Raw genomic sequence first — 22,500 nt, 5'->3', positions numbered from 1 at the left:
ACACACACACACACACACACACAGGACCCCACAGACACACACACACACACACACACACACACACACAGGACCCCACAGACACACACACACACACACACACACACACACACACACACACACACAGGACCCCACAGACACACACACACACACACACACACAGGACCCTACAGACACACACACACACACACACACACACACACACAGGACCCCACAGACACACACACACACACACACACACACACACACACACACACACACACACACAGGACCCCACAGACACACACACACACACACACACACAGGACCCCACAGACACACACACACACACACACACACACACACACACACACACACACACACACACACACACACACACACACACACACACACACGGGGACACACACACACACACAGGACCCCACAGACACACACACACACACACACACACACAGGACCCCACAGACACACACACACACACACACAGACACACACACACACACACACACACACACACACACACACACACACACACACACACAGGACCCCACAGACACACACACACACACACACACACACACACACACACACACACACACACACACACAGACACACACACACACACACACACACACACACACACACACACACACATACACACACACACACAGGACCCCACAGACACACACACACACACACACACACACACACACACACACACACACACACACACACACACACAGGACCCCACAGACACACACACACACACACACACACACACACACAGACACACACACACACACACACACACACACACACACACACACACACACACACACAGGACCCCACAGACACACACACACACACACACACACACAGACACACACACACACACACACACACACAGGACCCCACAGACAAGTGAGTGTTTGTTCATTGCTGCCCCCTCCCGAAACACATGCTGGGGGTCCGAGGTCCCACAGCCCCGGGGAGCATCCCAGGAGTGGGGGCTTAACTCTCTCTGTACAATGAAGAATGAGGGGAGGAGGTGACCCCTGGGTGCAGCGCCCTGTGGGGAGGGGGGGGGGGGGAGGGGGCATCACTTGTATTGGGCGTTTTATCATCATGTACAGGATGCTGCAAGGACAGTCAGTGTCAGTGCTATGCAAGGACTGCGGCTCTGCGTACAGTGTCAGTGCTATACAAGGACTGCGGCTCTGCGTACAGTGTCAGTGCTATACAAGGACTGCGGCTCTGCGTACAGTGTCAGCGCTATACAAGGACTGCGGCTCTGCGTACAGTGTCAGTGCTATACAAGGACTGCGGCTCTGCGTACAGTGTCAGTGCTATGCAAGGACTGCGGCTCTGCGTACAGTGTCAGTGCTATACAAGGACTGCGGCTCTGCGTACAGTGTCAGTGCTATGCAAGGACCGCGGCTCTGCGTACAGTGTCAGCGCTATGCAAGGACTGCGGCTCTGCGTACAGTGTCAGTGCTATGCAAGGACCGTGGCTCTGCGTACAGTGTCAGTGCTATACAAGGACTGCGGCTCTGCGTACAGTGTCAGTGCTATACAAGGACTGCGGCTCTGCGTACAGTGTCAGTGCTATACAAGGACTGCGGCTCTGCGTACAGTGTCAGTGCTATGCAAGGACCGCGGCTCTGCGTACAGTGTCAGTGCTATACAAGGACTGCGGCTCTGCGTACAGTGTCAGTGCTATACAAGGACTGCGGCTCTGCGTACAGTGTCAGTGCTATACAAGGACTGCGGCTCTGCGTACAGTGTCAGCGCTATACAAGGACTGCGGCTCTGCGTACAGTGTCAGTGCTATACAAGGACTGCGGCTCTGCGTACAGTGTCAGCGCTATACAAGGACTGCGGCTCTGCGTACAGTGTCAGTGCTATACAAGGACTGCGGCTCTGCGTACAGTGTCAGTGCTATACAAGGACTGCGGCTCTACGTACAGTGTCAGTGCTATACAAGTCACACAGTCACACACACACACACACACACACACACACACACACACACACACACACACACACACACACAGTCACACACACACACAGTCACACACACACACACAGTCACACACACAGTCACACATACAGTCACACATACAGTCACACACACACACACACACACACACACACACACACACACACACCCACACCCACACACACACACACACACACACACACACACACACACACAGTCACACACACATACAGTCACACACACATACAGTCACACACACATACAGTCACACACACATACAGTCATACACACACACACACACACACACACACACACACACACACACACACACACACACACACACACACACAGTCACACACACATACAGTCACACACACATACAGTCACACACACATACAGTCATACACACACAGTGTCAGTGCTATACAAGGACTGCGGCTCTGCGTACAGTGTCAGTGCTATGCAAGGACTGCGGCTCTGCGTACAGTGTCAGTGCTATACAAGGACTGCGGCTCTGCGTACAGTGTCAGCGCTATACAAGGACTGCGGCTCTGCGTACAGTGTCAGTGCTATACAAGGACTGCGGCTCTACGTACAGTGTCAGTGCTATACAAGTCACACAGTCACACACACACACACACACACACACACACACACACACACACACACACACACAGTCACACACACACACAGTCACACACACACACACAGTCACACACACAGTCACACATACAGTCACACACACACACACACACACACACACACACACACACACACACACACACACACACACACACACACACACACACACACACACACACACACACACACACACACACAGTCACACACACATACAGTCACACACACATACAGTCACACACACATACAGTCACACACACATACAGTCACACACACATACAGTCATACACACACACACACACACACACACACAGTCACACACACAGTCACACACACACACACACACACACACACACACACACACACACACACACACACACACACACACACACACACACACACAGTCACACACACACACAGTCACACACACACACAGTCACACACACACATACAGTCATACACACACACACACACACACACACACACAGTCACACACACATACACACACACACACACACACACACACACACACACACACACACACACACACACACACACACACACACACACACACACACACACACACACACACACACACAGTCACACACAGTCACACACACATACAGTCACACACACACACACACACACACACACACACACACACACACACACACACACACACACACACACACACACACACACACACACACACACACACACACACACACACACACACACACACACACACTCACACACACACATACAGACACACACACACACACACACATACAGTCACACACTGTCAACCCTTTCACTGCCAGCAACCTACTGCAAAGCAGGATATTCTGACAGCCAAAGGGCTAATTCCTTCCATATTGGAGGAGCCGGAAATCTCCCTGCGAAGGAGAAACTCACAAGGGTGTGTAGTCATACTCAGCCCCGCTTTATGTTACAGCATATGTATTATGCCGCTGAGAGGATAACCTCATAGTGGTCGGTGATGTCACATAGTGGCCGGTGATGTCACATAGTGGCCGGTGATGTCATAGATCAGATGTCGGATCCCTTTGCGTACATCTGCCAGTAAGATGCATGACTTGGTTATGAAGCCTCTCTGCGCTGCGCTGCTCTGCTCTGCGCTGCTCTGCGCTGCTCTGCGCTGCGCTGCTCTGCGCTGCTCTGCGCTGCGCTGCGCTGCTCAGCGCTGCTCTGCGCTGCTCTCCGGGGGATGTCCGGCACGCGGTAACATTACACCGTGCACACGGGATCTCCGTCCCGCACGTGAACAGTCACTGGGCCCCGTACTGAACCAAAACACAACACACACACACACACACACACACACACACACACACACACACACACACATACAGTCACACACACACAGTCACACACAAACACAACACACTGTATCTCTGCTTCACATCACAGGGACCCACACGAGCCCACGCCCGGGGTATGACATGAGCCCACGCCCGGGGTATGACATGAGCCCACGCCCGGGATATGACATGAGCCCACGCCCGGGGTATGACATGAGCCCACGCCCGGGATATGACATGAGCCCACGCCCGGGATATGACATGAGCCCACGCCCGGGATATGACATGAGCCCACGCCTGGGATATGACATGAGCCCACGCCCGGGATATGACATGAGCCCACGCCAGGGATATGACATGAGCCCACGCCCGGGATATGACATGAGCCCACGCCCGGGATATGACATGAGCCCACGCCCGGGATATGACATGAGCCCACGCCCGGGATATGACATGAGCCCACGCCAGGGATATGACATGAGCCCACGCCCGGGATATGACATGAGCCCACGCCCGGGGTATGACATGAGCCCACGCCCGGGGTATGACATGAGCCCACGCCCGGGATATGACATGAGCCCACGCCCGGGATATGACATGAGCCCACGCCAGGGATATGACATGAGCCCACGGCCGGGATATGACATGAGCCCACGCCCGGGATATGACATGAGCCCACGCCAGGGATATGACATGAGCCCACGCCCGGGATATGACATGAGCCCACGCCCGGGATATGACATGAGCCCACGCCAGGGATATGACATGAGCCCACGGCCGGGATATGACATGAGCCCACGCCCGGGATATGACATGAGCCCACGCCAGGGATATGACATGAGCCCACGCCCGGGATATGACATGAGCCCACGCCCGGGATATGACATGAGCCCACGCCAGGGATATGACATGAGCCCACGCCCGGGATATGACATGAGCCCACGCCCGGGGTATGACATGAGCCCACGCCCGGGGTATGACATGAGCCCACGCCCGGGATATGACATGAGCCCACGCCCGGGATATGACATGAGCCCACGCCAGGGATATGACATGAGCCCACGGCCGGGATATGACATGAGCCCACGCCCGGGATATGACATGAGCCCACGCCAGGGATATGACATGAGCCCACGCCCGGGATATGACATGAGCCCACGCCAGGGATATGACATGAGCCCACGGCCGGGATATGACATGAGCCCACGCCCGGGATATGACATGAGCCCACGCCAGGGATATGACATGAGCCCACGCCCGGGATATGACATGAGCCCACGCCCGGGATATGACATGAGCCCACGCCAGGGATATGACATGAGCCCACGCCCGGGATATGACATGAGCCCACGCCCGGGGTATGACATGAGCCCACGCCCGGGATATGACATGAGCCCACGCCCGGGATATGACATGAGCCCACGCCAGGGATATGACATGAGCCCACGGCCGGGATATGACATGAGCCCACGCCCGGGATATGACATGAGCCCACGCCAGGGATATGACATGAGCCCACGCCCGGGATATGACATGAGCCCACGCCCGGGATATGACACGAGCCCACGCCAGGGATATGACACGAGCCCACGCCCGGGATATGACACGAGCCCACGCCCGGGATATGACATGAGCCCACGCCCGGGATATGACATGAGCCCACGCCCGGGATATGACATGAGCCCACGCCAGGGATATGACATGAGCCCACGCCCGGGATATGACATGAGCCCACGCCCGGGATATGACATGAGCCCACGCCCGGGATATGACATGGGCCCACGCCAGGGATATGACATGGGCCCACGCCAGGGATATGACATGGGCCCACGCCAGGGATATGACATGAGCCCACGCCCGGGATATGACATGAGCCCACGCCCGGGATATGACATGAGCCCACGCCCGGGATATGACATGAGCCCACGCCCGGGATATGACATGAGCCCACGCCCGGGATATGACATGAGCCCACGCCCGGGATATGACATGAGCCCACCCCCGGGATATGAAATGAGCCCACGCCCGGGATATGACATGAGCCCACGCCCGGGATATGACATGAGCCCACGCTCGGGATATGACATGAGCCCACGCCCGGGGTATGACATGAGCCAACGCCCGGGATATGACATGAGCCCACGCCCGGGGTATGACATGAGCCCACGCCCGGGATATGACATGAGCCCACGCCCGGGATATGACATGAGCCCACGTACGGGGTATGACATGAGCCCACGCCAGGGATATGACATGAGCCCACGCCCGGGATATGACATGAGCCCACGCCCGGGGTATGACATGAGCCCACGCCCGGGATATGACATGAGCCCACGCCAGGGATATGACATGGGCCCACGCCCGGGATATGACATGAGCCCACGCCAGGGATATGACATGAGCCCACGCCCGGGATATGACATGAGCCCACGCCCGGGATATGACATGAGCCCACGCCCGGGATATGACATGAGCCCACGCCCGGGATATGACATGAGCCCACGCCCGGGATATGACACGAGCCAACGCCCGGGATATGACATGAGCCCACGCCCGGGATATGACATGAGCCCAGACCAGGGATATGACATGAGCCCACGCCCGGGATATGACATGAGCCCACGCCCGGGATATGACATGAGCCCACGCCCGGGATATGACATGAGCCCACGCCCGGGATATGACATGAGCCCAGACCAGGGATATGACATGAGCCCACGCCCGGGATATGACATGAGCCCACGCCCGGGATATGACATGAGCCCACGCCCGGGATATGACATGAGCCCACCCCCGGGATATGACACGAGCCCACGCCAGGGATATGACACGAGCCCACGCCCGGGATATAACACGAGCCCACGCCCGGGATATGACATGAGCCCACGCCCGGGATATGACATGAGCCCACGCCAGGGATATGACATGAGCCCACGCCCGGGGTATGACATGAGCCCACGCCCGGGATATGACATGAGCCCACGCCCGGGATATGACATGAGCCCACGCCAGGGATATGACATGAGCCCACCCCCGGGGTATGACATGAGCCCACGCCAGGGATATGACATGAGCCCACGCCCGGGATATGACATGAGCCCACGCCCGGGATATGACATGAGCCCACGCCCGGGATATGACATGAGCCCACGCCCGGGATATGACACGAGCCAACGCCCGGGATATGACATGAGCCCACGCCCGGGATATGACATGGACCCACGCCAGGGATATGACATGAGCCCAGACCAGGGATATGACATGAGCCCACGCCCGGGATATGACATGAGCCCACGCCCGGGATATGACATGAGCCCACGCCCGGGATATGACATGAGCCCACGCCCGGGATATGACATGAGCCCACGCCCGGGATATGACATGAGCCCACGCCAGGGATATGACATGAGCCCACGCCCGGGATATGACATGAGCCCACGCCGGGATATGACATGAGCCCACGCCGGGATATGACATGAGCCCACGCCCGGGATATGACATGAGCCCACGCCCGGGATATGACATGAGCCCACGCCAGGGATATAACACGAGCCCACGCCCGGGATATGACATGAGCCCACGCCCGGGATATGACATGAGCCCACACCAGGGATATGACATGTGCCCACGCCAGGGATATGACATGAGCCCACGCCCGGGATATGACATGAGCCCACGCCCGGGATATGACATGAGCCCACGCCCGGGATATGACATGAGCCCACGCCCGGGATATGACACGAGCCAACGCCCGGGATATGACATGAGCCCACGCCCGGGATATGACATGGGCCCACGCCAGGGATATGACATGAGCCCAGACCAGGGATATGACATGAGCCCACGCCAGGGATATGACATGAGCCCACGCCCGGGATATGACATGAGCCCACGCCAGGGATATGACATGAGCCCACGCCCGGGATATGACATGAGCCCACGCCCGGGATATGACATGAGCCCACGCCCGGGATATGACATGAGCCCACGCCCGGGATATGACATGAGCCCACGCCCGGGATATGACATGAGCCCACGCCCGGGATATGACATGAGCCCACGCCAGGGATATGACATGAGCCCACGCCCGGGATATGACATGAGCCCACGCCAGGGATATGACACGAGCCAACGCCCGGGATATGACATGAGCCCACGCCAGGGATATGACATGAGCCCACGCCAGGGATATGACACGAGCCCACGCCCGGGATATGACATGAGCCCACGCCAGGGATATGACACGAGCCAACGCCCGGGATATGACACGAGCCCACGCCAGGGATATGACACGAGCCCACGCCAGGGATATGACATGAGCCCACGCCAGGGATATGACATGAGCCCACGCCCGGGATATGACATGAGCCCACGCCCGGGATATGACATGAGCCCACGCCCGGGATATGACATGAGCCCACGCCCGGGATATGACATGAGCCCACGCCCGGGATATGACATGAGCCCACGCCAGGGATATGACATGAGCCCACGCCCGGGATATGACATGAGCCCACGCCGGGATATGACATGAGCCCACGCCCGGGATATGACATGAGCCCACGCCCGGGATATGACATGAGCCCACGCCCGGGATATGACATGAGCCCACGCCCGGGATATGACATGAGCCCACGCCAGGGATATGACATGAGCCCACGCCCGGGATATGACATGAGCCCACGCCCGGGATATGACATGAGCCCACGCCCGGGATATGACATGAGCCCACGCCCGGGATATGACATGAGCCCACGCCCGGGATATGACATGAGCCCACGCCCGGGATATGACATGAGCCCACGCCCGGGATATGACATGAGCCCACGCCAGGGATATGACATGAGCCCACGCCCGGGATATGACATGAGCCCACGCCAGGGATATGACATGAGCCCACGCCAGGGATATGACATGAGCCCACGCCCGGGATATGACATGAGCCCACGCCAGGGATATGACATGAGCACACGGCCGGGATATGACATGAGCCCACGCCCGGGATATGACATGAGCCCACGCCCGGGATATGACATGAGCCCACGCCCGGGATATGACATGAGCCCACGCCCGGGATATGACATGAGCCCACGCCAGGGATATGACATGAGCCCACGCCCGGGATATGACATGAGCCCACGCCCGGGATATGACATGAGCCCACGCCCGGGATATGACATGAGCCCACGCCCGGGATATGACATGAGCCCACGCCCGGGATATGACATGAGCCCACGCCCGGGATATGACATGAGCCCACGCCCGGGATATGACATGAGCCCACGCCAGGGATATGACATGAGCCCACGCCCGGGATATGACATGAGCCCACGGCCGGGATATGACATGAGCCCACGGCCGGGATATGACATGAGCCCACGGCCGGGATATGACATGAGCCCACGGCCGGGATATGACATGAGCCCACGGCCGGGATATGACATGAGCCCACGCCGGGATATGACATGAGCCCACGCCCGGGATATGACATGAGCCCACGCCAGGGATATGACATGAGCCCACGCCCGGGATATGACATGAGCCCACGCCAGGGATATGACATGAGCCCACGCCCGGGATATGACATGAGCCCACGCCAGGGATATGACATGAGCCCACGCCCGGGATATGACATGAGCCCACGCCAGGGATATGACATGAGCCCACGCCCGGGATATGACATGAGCCCACGCCCGGGATATGACATGAGCCCACGCCCGGGATATGACATGAGCCCACCCCCGGGATATGAAATGAGCCCACGCCAGGGATATGACATGAGCCCACGCCCGGGATATGACATGAGCCCACGCCCGGGATATGACATGAGCCCACGCCAGGGATATGACATGAGCCCACGCCCGGGATATGACATGAGCCCACGGCCGGGATATGACATGAGCCCACGGCCGGGATATGACATGAGCCCACGCCCGGGATATGACATGAGCCCACGCCCGGGATATGACATGAGCCCACGCCAGGGATATGACATGAGCCCACCCCCGGGATATGACACGAGCCCACGCCAGGGATATGACACGAGCCCACGCCCGGGATATAACACGAGCCCACGCCCGGGATATGACACGAGCCCACGCCCGGGATATGACACGAGCCCACGCCAGGGATATGACACGAGCCCACGCCAGGGATATGACATGAGCCCACGGCCGGGATATGACATGAGCCCACGCCCGGGATATGACATGAGCCCACGCCCGGGATATGACATGAGCCCACGCCCGGGATATGACATGAGCCCACGCCCGGGATATGACATGAGCCCACACCCAGGATATGACATGAGCACACGCCCGGGATATGACATGAGCCCACGCCCGGGATATGACATGAGCCCACGCCCGGGATATGACATGAGCCCACACCCAGGATATGACATGAGCACACGCCCGGGATATGACATGAGCCCACGCCCAGGATATGACATGAGCCCACGCCCGGGATATGACATGAGCCCACGCCCGGGATATGACATGAGCCCACGCCCGGGATATGTTTCAGTAATTATGGTCTACACATACTAAGATCAGACACGGGGGTTCTGCCTGCGCACCTGGAAGAGTACATTAAAGCAGCAGTACGCTTGCAGTTAGAGGCACCGAAGCTGCGTGGTTCAGGGAAATAACCTGTCGGTGTAATTCCAGATATAGGAACAGCCGGGAGGGTCCCGGGCACTGCGGCTTTTCGGAAAGAAATGTATTCCAGGCGCACACAGCGTTTCTGTACAAAGCGCTTTCTCAGGTGACTGGCAAAGAAAACATCCTCAATGTCCAATATATATAGTCCAAACATAAGGGATTGATGCTGTTTTCTTTGCCAGTCACCTGAGAAAGCGCTTTGTACAGAAACGCTGTGTGCGCCTGGCATACATTTCTTTCCGAAAAGCCGCAGTGCCCGGGACCCTCCCGGCTGTTCTCCGCACGGAATAGCGCCGCGTAGCAATACGCCCTATATCTGCGCAACTGACCCCGATAACACTCGGGTTTCAGGGTGTCCAGATCCCCGTGTTTGTGTAATGAGCAGGAAATGTGGCTCCCCCTTCACATCTCTGCCCGGGACGGGCTAAGGAAGCCACAAAAAGAACAGAGAAACAAAAACAGCCCACGTGTCCCACGGAACGTAATGACTGCCCACGTGTCTCACGGAACATAATGCCTGCCCACGTGTCCCACGGAACATAATGCCTGCCCACGTGTCCCAAGGAACGCAATGACAGCCCACAAGTGCCACGGAACACATAATAACAGTCCACGTGCCCCACGGATCATAATGACTGCCCACGTGCCCCACGGAACGTAATGACTGCCCACGTGCCCCATGGAATGTAATGACTGCCCACGTGCCCCATGGAATGTAATGACTGCCCACGTGCCCCACTGAACGTAATGGACTGCCCACGTGCCCCACGGAATGTAATGACTGCCCACGTGCCCCATGGAATGTAATGACTGCCCACGTGCACTGAGAGGAACATTACGTGGCGTGTGCTTTTCTTAGGCCTCGCAGTATACGGGACATATTGTGTTTCAGAATGAGGTATTCTTTTTATTTCTGCCCTGTCTCGGACACATACCCAACATGGCAGGGACACGTGGCAGGGACACGTGGCAGGGACACGTGGCAGGGACACGTGGCAGGGACACGTGGCAGGGACACGGGGGGGTGAAAAGGAGGTGTGAAAAGGGCCTGGGACACGGGGTGGGAGACAAGCAAAGAGAAATCTATGTAATCTGCAATAAATATTTCAGCATCAAATAAACAAAACGCGGCAGGAAAAGCCACGAGCACCGCGCCAGTGAGCACAGCGCCACGCCCCATCACTACTACATCACTACGGACTCTAGTGTGTGCGCGCAATGGTTAAAGAAAAACCTTCCGTGGCATTGTGCCTGCCTTTGGAGTGTGTGAACCGGCGTTAAATCGCAGTGTCACCTCCTTGTGACATGGGACACGGTCCCCGTGCCTCCCTGTGCCTAAGGCCTCAGCTTTAGAGTGTCAGCTCTGCAGAGAAGAGACTGCTTGTGTACACTGGCATCACTAGAAAGATAATTATTATTATTATTATTATTACGGGGTTGTAGCTAAAACCCTACAAAGAACCCCACGCCCAGCGCAGCAGGAAATGTGCGTCCGACAGTTTGAGTTCCTCCCTGGCTGAAACTCTAGCTGCTCAGGGCTCCATATGTGAGGGGGTGACGGGGGGGGGGGGGGGGGGGGGGGCAGGAAGAGGTTAATCTCTGTTGGGTCATCATCCATCAGAGTGTGTCAGCTTTCCACATGACATCATCTTTCCTGCTCCCATAGTGCAGGGGGGGGGGGGGCAGCCTGCCAGCTGCCAGTTAACCCTTCCCGCCCCATTAACCCCCTCCCAGCAGTGAGGGCTGTGCAGAAGGGGCAGCCACATTTAAAGTGGCAGTCCCAATGAGCGCACGACTTTGCAAACAAGCTTCTGATGCTACTTCTTTAACGTGTGTGAGTGTGTGTGTGTGTGTGTGTGTGTGTGTGTGTGTGTGTGTGTGTGTGTGTGTGTGTGTTTATGTATGTGTGTGTGTGTGTGCGTGCACAAGGGAAACGCTTCAACAGACTTACCCCATAAGCTAGTTTATCTCACCTCACCTCACCTGCCCAGCCCCCCTCACCTGCCCAGCCCCCCTCACCTGCCAATGCCCCTCACCTGCCCCCCCCCCCCTCACCTGCCCCAGCCCCCCTCACCTGCCAATCCCCCTCACCTGCCCATCCCCCTCACCTGCCCATCCCCGCCTCACCTGCCATCCCCGCCTCACCTGCCCCCGACCCCCTCACCTGTCTAGCCCCCCTCAACTGCGCCCCCCCGCCACCTGCCCCGGCCCCCCCTCACCTGCCCAGCCCCCCCTCAACTGCCCAGCCCCTCCTCAACCCTATTTATATATACACTATAATTACATTCAGTATTTTTGGGAGACTAATCATTGTTACGTCACATTGTGCTGTCACACTCACACTCTCACTCACACTCACTATTATCAGTGAGGCAATAGCTTGGTCTCTGCAGTACAGTAAATGTCCTTATCACCCGTCAGCAGACTTGCAGAGCGCCATTACGGGTGTTACGGGTGTTACGTGGGGTTACGGGTGTTACGTGGGGTTACGGGTGTTACGTGGGGTTACGGGTGTTACGTGGGGTTACGGGTGTTACGTGGGGTTACGGTGTTACGTGGGGTTACGGGTGTTACGTGGGGTTACGGGTGTTACGTGGGGTTACGGGGTTATCTCACATACGGCCCAGGTTGAGAAGTTGGTCTAGGGACCACCCCCCACACCCCAACTACACACGGACCCACCAACTACACACGGACCCACCAACTACACACGGACCCCCCCAACTACACACGGACACCCCAACTACACACAGACCCCCCAACTACACACGGACCCACCAACTACACACGGACCCACCAACTACACACGGACCCCCCAACTACACACGGACACCCCAACTACACACGGACCCACCAACTACACACGGACCCCCCAACTACACACGGACACCCCAACTACACACGGACCCCCCAACTACACACGGACCCCCCAACTACACACGGACCCCCCAACTACACACGGACACCCCAACTACACACGGACCCACCAACTACACACGGACCCCCCAACTACACACGGACCCACCAACTACACACGGACCCCCCAACTACACACGGACCAACCCAACTACACACCGACACCCCAACTACACACGGACCCCCCAACTACACACGGACCCACCAACTACACACAGACCCCCCCCAACTACACACAGACACCCCAACTACACACGGACACCCCAACTACACACGGACACCCCAACTACACACGGACCCACCAACTACACACGGACACCCCAACTACACACGGACCCACCAACTACACACGGACCCCCCAACAACACACGGACCCCCCAACTACACACGGACACCCCAACTACACACGGACCCCAACTACACACGGACCCCCCAACTATACACGGACCCACCAACTACACACGGATCCCCCCAACTATACACGGACCCCCCAACTACACAGGGACACCCCAACTACACATGGACCCCCAACTACACACGGACCCCCCAACTACACACGGACCCCCCAACTACACACGGACACCCCAACTACACACGGACCCACCAACTACACACGGACCCCCCAACTACACACGGACCCACCAACTACACACGGACCCCCCAACTACACACGGACCAACCCAACTACACACCGACACCCCAACTACACACGACCCCCCAACTACACACGGACCCACCAACTACACACAGACCCCCCCAACTACACACAGACACCCCAACTACACACGGACACCCCAACTACACACGGACACCCCAACTACACACGGACCCACCAACTACACACGGACACCCCAACTACACACGGACCCACCAACTACACACGGACCCCCCAACAACACACGGACCCCCCAACTACACACGGACACCCCAACTACACACGGACCCCAACTACACACGGACCCCCCAACTATACACGGACCCACCAACTACACACGGATCCCCCCAACTATACACGGACCCCCCAACTACACAGGGACACCCCAACTACACATGGACCCACCAACTACACACGGACACCCAACTACACACGGACACCCCAACTATACACGGACACCCCAACTACACACGGACCCCCCAACTACACACGGATCCCCCCAACTACACATGGACCCACCAACTACACACGGACATCCCAACTACACACGGACACCCCAACTATACACGGACCCCTCAACTACACACGGGACCCCCCCCAACTACACACGGACCCCCCAGTTATACACGGACCCCCCAACTACACACAGACCCCCAACTATACACGGACCCACTAACTACACACGGACCCCCCAACTACACACAGACCCCCAACTATACACGGACACCCTAACTATACACGGACCCACCAACTACACACGGACCCCCCAACTACACACAGACCCACCAACTACACACGGACCCCCCAACTACACACGGACCCCCCAACTACACATGGACACCCCAACTACACACGGACCCCCAACTACACACGACCCCCCAACTACACACAGACACCCCAACTACACACGGACCCCCCAACTACACACGGACACCCCAACTACACACGGACCCACCAACTACACATGGACCCCCCAACTACACACGGATCCCCCCAACTATACACGACCCCCAACTACACACGGACCCACCAACTACACACGGACACCCCAACTAAACACGGACCCCCCAACTACACACGGACCCCCCAACTACACACGGGCCCACCAACTACACAGGGACACCCCAACTACACACGGACCCCCCCAACTACACACCGACACCCCAACTACACACCGACACCCCAACTACACACCGACACCCCAACTACACACGGACACCCCAACTACACAAGGATCACCCCCACACTACACAAGGACCCCCAACTACACATGAACCTCCCCCATAAAACACGACCGCCCCCCCCACACACACTACACAAGGAACCCCCAACTACACAAGGACCACCCCCAAACACGGACCACCCCACCCATACAGGATCCCCCCCACACTATACATGGATCCCGTCACCCACACACAGACTCCCTCACCCGACTAAACAAAAAAAAAACCCACTCACACACGGACCCTCCCAGCCCCAAACATGGATCACACACTACACACAGAACCCCCACCCACACACGTAACCCCCCACACACTACACACGAATACCTCCCCCCCCCCCCCCCACACACTACACACAGGCAACACACGAACCCCCTCCCCCCCCCACAGTATACACGGATACCTCCCCACTACACATGGACCCTCCCCCCCTACCCCCCCCCCCCCCACAGTATACACGGATACCTCCCCACTACACATGGACCCTCCCCCCCTACCCCCCCCCCCCCCCACAGTATACACGGATACCTCCCCACTACACATGGACCCTCCCTCCCTTCCCCCCCCCCCCCACACACACACACACACTACACACGGAGAAGGTTAGCAAGCAGGGGGAGAAGGATAGGTAGCAGGAGGAGAAGGTTAGAGAGCAGTGGGAGTGTTATGGATTACAGGTACAATGTTAGCGAGCAGAGGGAGAAGGTTAGCGAGCAGAGGGAGAAGGTTAGCGAGCAGGGGGAGAAGGTTAGCGAGCAGGGGAAGATGGTTAGCGAGCAGGGGAAGATGGTTAGCGAGCAGGGGCAGAAGGTTAGCGTGCAGAGGGAGAACGTTAGCGAGCAGCAGGGGAGAAGGTTACCGAGCAGCAGAGTGAGAAGATTAGTGAGCGGAGGGAGGAGGTTAGCGAGCAGGGGGAGGAGGTTAGTGAGCAGCAGGGGGAGAAGGTTAGCGAGCAGCAGGGGGGGAAGGTTAGCGAGCAGCAGGGGGAGAAGGTTAGCGAGCAGCAGGGAGAGAAGGTTAGCGAGCAGCAGGGGAGAAGGTTAGCGAGCAGCAGGGGGAGAAGGTTAGCGAGCAGCATGGGGAGAAGGTTAGCGAGCAGGGGAGAAGGTTAGCGTGCAGAGGGAGAAGGTTAGTGAGCAGAGGAGAAGGTTAGCGAGCAGCAGGGGGAGAAGGTTAGCGAGCAGGGAGAGAAGGTTAGCGAGCAGGGGGAGAAGGTTAGTGAGCAGGGGGAGAAGGTTAGCGAGCAGGGGGAGAAGGTTAGCGAGCAGAGGGAGAAGGTTAGCGAGCAGAGGGAAAAGGTTAGCGTGCAGAGGGAGAAGGTTAGCGTGCAGAGGGAGAAGGTTAGCGTGCAGAGGGAGAAGGTTAGCGAGCAGAGGGAGAAGGTTAGCGAGCAAGGGGAGAAGGTTAGCGAGCAGAGGGAGAAGGTTAGCGAGCAGCGGGAGGAGGTTAGCGAGCAGGGGAGAAGGTTAGCGAGCAGAAGGGGGAGAAGGTTAGCGAGCAGGGGAGGAGGTTAGCGAGCAGGGGAGAAGGTTAGCAAGCAGAAGGGGGAGAAGGATAGCGAGCAGGGGAGGAGGTTAGCGAGCAGCGGGAGGAGGTTAGCGAGCAGAAGGGGGAGAAGGTTAGCGAGCAGGGGAGGAGGTTAGCGAGCAGGGGAGGAGGTTAGCGAGCAGCGGGCGGGCTGAGGGACAGAGCTGTGATACAGGGGCGGGCTAAGAGGTGAAATGTCGAGTCATTACCTTGACCTGGGCTTGGGGTGCCTTGTTGCCTTGGACTCCGGTGATTCTTGCATGTCATCCCTCACTGCTTGGCTGCACGGAACCCCCACGGGGCCTGGTACGGACCCTGCTTGGCTGCACGGAACCCCCACGGGGCCTGGTACGGACCCTGCTTGGCTGCACGGAACCCCCACGGTGCCTGGTACGGACCCTGCTTGGCTGAACGGAACCCCCACGGTGCCTGGTACGGACCCTGCTTGGCTGAACGGAACCCCCACGGTGCCTGGTACGGACCCTGCTTGGCTGCACGGAACCCCCACAGTGCATGGTACGGACCCTGCTTGACTGCACGGAACCCCCACGATGCATGGTACGGGCCCTGCTTGGCTGCACGGAACCCCCACGGTGCCTGGTACGGACCCTGCTTGGCTGCACGGAACCCCCACGGTGCCTGGTACGGACCCTGCTTGGCTGCACGGAACCCCCACGATGCCTGGTACGGACCCTGCTTGGCTGCACGGAACCCCCACGGTGCATGGTACAGACCCTGCTTGGCTGCACGGAACCCCCACGATGCCTGGTACGGACCCTGCTTGGCTGCACGGAACCCCATGGTGCATGGCTCAGCCTCCCTCACTGCCCGGCTGTTGTTGTTGTTGAAGTTCCCCCGGGATTTTAGGGCGAGCACCCTCGGACTCACTCTCACCGCCCCCTCTGTGTGAGCTGGCTCGCCCTGGCGTGACAGGGCGATCTTTTGATGAGCGAGCCAGGGAGCCCCCGTTGGTCCGATCCACGTTGGCGATACCTCCGGTGGGACTTCGAGAGCGGGGGGTCCCCCGGCGAGGCGGGGAGGCTTGTGTCCGTGTCAGGTACTGGGCCACGCGGTCGCTGAGGTTCTGCTGCAGGGGGCAGGTGTCCAGGGGGCCCGGATCAGGGTCAGAGGTGGCAACGTCTGGGCATTTGGGGAGGGAGAGTTTGGTCCCGATAGTGAAGGACTGAGCCTTCCTCATCACACTCTGCGACATCTCCGGCTGGTCTGTCACGTTGTCCTCACTGACCCTGGGAACACGAGCACAGGAAGCAGGGGGTCAGTGCGGGGCGAGGAGGAGGAGGAACTCTAACCCACCCAACAGGGACACGTACCTCCCACCCCCTCCTAATACACAGGGACACGCACCTCCCACCCCCTCCTAATACACAGGGACACGCACCTCTCACCCCCTCCTAATACACAGGGACACGTACCTCTCACCCCCTCCTAATACACAGGGACACGTACCTCTCACCCCTCCTAATACACAGGGACACGTACCTCTCACCCCTCCTAATACACAGGGACACGTACCTCTCACCCCCTCCTAATACACAGGGACACGTACCTCTCACCCCTCCTAATACACAGGGACACGTAACCTCTCACCCCCTCCTAATACACAGGGACACGTACCTCTCACCCCCTCCTAATACACAGGGACACGCACCTCTCACCCCCTCCTAATACACAGGGACACGCACCTCTCACCCCTCCTAATACACAGGGACACGCACCTCTCACCCCCTCCTAATACACAGGGACACGTACCTCTCACCCCCTCCTAATACACAGGGACACGTACCTCTCACCCCTCCTAATACACAGGGACACGTACCTCTCACCCCTCCTAATACACAGGGACACGTACCTCTCACCCCCTCCTAATACACAGGGACACGTACCTCTCACCCCCTCCTAATACACAGGGACACGTACCTCTCACCCCCTCCTAATACACAGGGACACGTACCTCTCACCCCCTCCTAATACACAGGGACACGTACCTCTCACCCCCTCCTAATACACAGGGACACGTACCTCTCACCCCCTCCTAATACACAGGGACACGTACCTCTCACCCCCTCCTAATAAACAGGGACACGTACCTCTCACCCCTCCTAATACACAGGGACACGTACCTCTCACCCCCTCCTAATACACAGGGACACGTACCTCTCACCCCCTCCTAATAAACAGGGACACGTACCTCTCACCCCCTCCTAATACACAGGGACACGCACCTCTCACCCCCTCCTAATACACAGGGACACGCACCCTCTCACCCCCTCCTAATACACAGGGACACGCACCTCTCACCCCCTCCTAATACACAGGGACACACACCTCTCACCCCCTCCTAATACACAGGGACACGCACCTCTCACCCCCTCCTAATACACAGGGACACGTACCTCTCACCCCTCCTAATACACAGGGACACGCACCTCTCACCCCCTCCTAATACACAGGGACACGTACCTCCCACCCCCTCCTAATACACAGGGACACGCACCTCTCACCCCCTCCTAATACACAGGGACACGCACCTCTCACCCCCCTCCTAATACACAGGGACACGTACCTCTCACCCCCTCCTAATACACAGGGACACGTACCTCTCACCCCTCCTAATACACAGGGACACGTACCCCTCACCCCTCCTAATACACAGGGACACGTACCTCTCACCCCTGCTAATACACAGGGACACGCACCTCTCACCCCCTCCTAATACACAGGGACACGTACCTCTCACCCCCTCCTAATACACAGGGACACGTACCTCTCACCCCCTCCTAATACACAGGGACACGCACCTCTCACCCCCTCCTAATACACAGGGACACGTACCTCTCACCCCCTCCTAATACACAGGGACACGTACCTCTCACCCCTCCTAATACACAGGGACACGTACCTCTCACCCCCCTCCTAATACACAGGGACACGTACCTCTCACCCCCTCCTAATACACAGGGACACGCACCTCTCACCCCCTCCTAATACACAGGGACACGTACCTCTCACCCCCTCCTAATACACAGGGACACGTACCTCTCACCCCCTCCTAATATACAGGGACACGTATCTCTCACCCCCTCCTAATAAACAGGGACACGTACCTCTCACCCCCTCCTAATACACAGGGACACGTACCTCTCACCCCCTCCTAATACACAGGGACACGTACCTCTCACCCCCTCCTAATACACAGGGACACGTACCTCTCACCCCCTCCTAATACACAGGGACACGCACCTCTCACCCCCTCCTAATACACAGGGACACGTACCTCTCACCCCTCCAAATACACAGGGACACGTACCTCTCACCCCTCCTAATACACAGGGACACGTACCTCTCACCCCCTCCTAATACACAGGGACACGCACCTCTCACCCCCTCCTAATACACAGGGACACGCACCTCTCACCCCCTCCTAATACACCGGGACACGTACCTCTCACCCACTCCTAATACACAGGGACACGTACCTCTCACCCCCTCCTAATACACAGGGACACGTACCTCTCACCCCCTCCTAATAAACAGGGACACGCACCTCTCACCCCCTCCTAATACACAGGGACACGTACCTCTCACCCCCTCCTAATACACAGGACACGTACCTCTCACCCCCTCCTAATACACAGGGACACGTACCTCTCACCCCTCCTAATACACAGGGACACGTACCTCTCACCCCCTCCTAATACACAGGACACGTACCTCTCACCCCCTCCTAATACACAGGGACACGCACCTCTCACCCCCTCCTAATACACAGGGACACGTACCTCTCACCCCCTCCTAATACACAGGGACACGTACCTCTCACCCCCTCCTAATATACAGGGACACGTATCTCTCACCCCCTCCTAATAAACAGGGACACGTACCTCTCACCCCCTCCTAATACACAGGGACACGTACCTCTCACCCCCTCCTAATACACAGGGACACGTACCTCTCACCCCCTCCTAATACACAGGACACGTACCTCTCACCCCCTCCTAATACACAGGGACACGCACCTCTCACCCCCTCCTAATACACAGGGACACGTACCTCTCACCCCTCCTAATACACAGGGACACGTACCTCTCACCCCTCCTAATACACAGGGACACGTACCTCTCACCCCCTCCTAATACACAGGGACACGCACCTCTCACCCCCTCCTAATACACAGGGACACGCACCTCTCACCCCCTCCTGATACACCGGGACACGTACCTCTCACCCACTCCTAATACACAGGGACACGTACCTCTCACCCCCTCCTAATAAACAGGGACACGTACCTCTCACCCCCTCCTAATAAACAGGGACACGCACCTCTCACCCCCTCCTAATACACAGGGACACGTACCTCTCACCCCCTCCTAATACACAGGGACACGTACCTCTCACCCCCTCCTAATACACAGGGACACGTACCTCTCACCCCCTCCTAATACACAGGGACACGCACCTCTCACCCCCTCTTAATACACAGGGACACGTACCTCTCACCCCTCCTAATACACAGGGACAACGCACCTCTCACCCCTCCTAATACACAGGGACACGTACCTCTCACCCCCTCCTAATACACAGGGACACGCACCTCTCGCCCCCCTCCCTAATACACAGGGACACGCACCTCTCGCCCCCTCCTAATACACAGGGACACGTACCTCTCACCCCCTCCTAATACACAGGGACACGTACCTCTCACCCCCTCCAAATACACAGGACACGTACCTCTCACCCCCTCCTAATACACAGGGACACGTACCTCTCACCCCCTCCTAATACACAGGGACACACACCTCTCAACCCTCCTAATACACAGGGACACGTACCTCTCACCCCCTCCTAATACACAGGGACACCACCTCTCACCCCCTCCTAATACACAGGGACACGTACCTCTCACCCCCTCCTAATACACAGGGACACGTACCTCTCACCCCCTCCTAATACACAGGGACACGTACCTCACCCCCTCCTAATACACAGGGACACGTACCTCTCACCCCCTCCTAATACACAGGACACGCACCTCTCACCCCCTCCTAATAAACAGGGACACGCACCTCTCACCCCCTCCTAATACACAGGGACACGTACCTCTCACCCCCTCCTAATACACAGGGACACGTACCTCTCACCCCCTCCTAATACACAGGGACACGCACCTCTCACCCCCTCCTAATAAACAGGGACACGCACCTCTCACCCCCTCCTAATACACAGGGACACGTACCTCTCACCCCCTCCTAATACACAGGGACACGTACCTCTCACCCCCTCCTAATACACAGGGACACGTACCTCTCACCCCCTCCTAATACACAGGGACACGCACCTCTCAACCCCTCCTAATACACAGGGACACGTACCTCTCACCCCTCCTAATACACAGGGACACGCACCTCTCACCCCTCCTAATACACAGGGACACGTACCTCTCACCCCCTCCTAATACACAGGGACACGCACCTCTCACCCCCTCCTAATACACAGGGACAACGCACCCTCTCGCCCCCTCCTAATACACAGGGACATCGTA

General features: G+C 57.8%; 1 protein-coding gene across 1 annotated transcript in view; it reads right to left on the bottom strand.

The window, feature by feature from the left end:
* Positions 1 to 22,500, bottom strand: part of LOC142493986 (spectrin beta chain, non-erythrocytic 5-like) — a 183,268-nt gene that overhangs the window by 157,092 nt on the left and 3,676 nt on the right. The window contains exon 2 of the mRNA XM_075598818.1: positions 17,150 to 18,187. The gene's annotated coding sequence lies outside the window, so the exon portion shown is untranslated. The remainder of the gene's footprint in view (positions 1 to 17,149; positions 18,188 to 22,500) is intronic.

This window comes from Ascaphus truei, chromosome 4 (genome assembly GCF_040206685.1).
Source record: "Ascaphus truei isolate aAscTru1 chromosome 4, aAscTru1.hap1, whole genome shotgun sequence".
Taxonomy (NCBI): Eukaryota; Metazoa; Chordata; class Amphibia; order Anura; family Ascaphidae; genus Ascaphus; species Ascaphus truei.
Note: the sequence above shows the minus strand (reverse complement) of the source record. Positions and strands in the feature narration are given on the sequence as shown.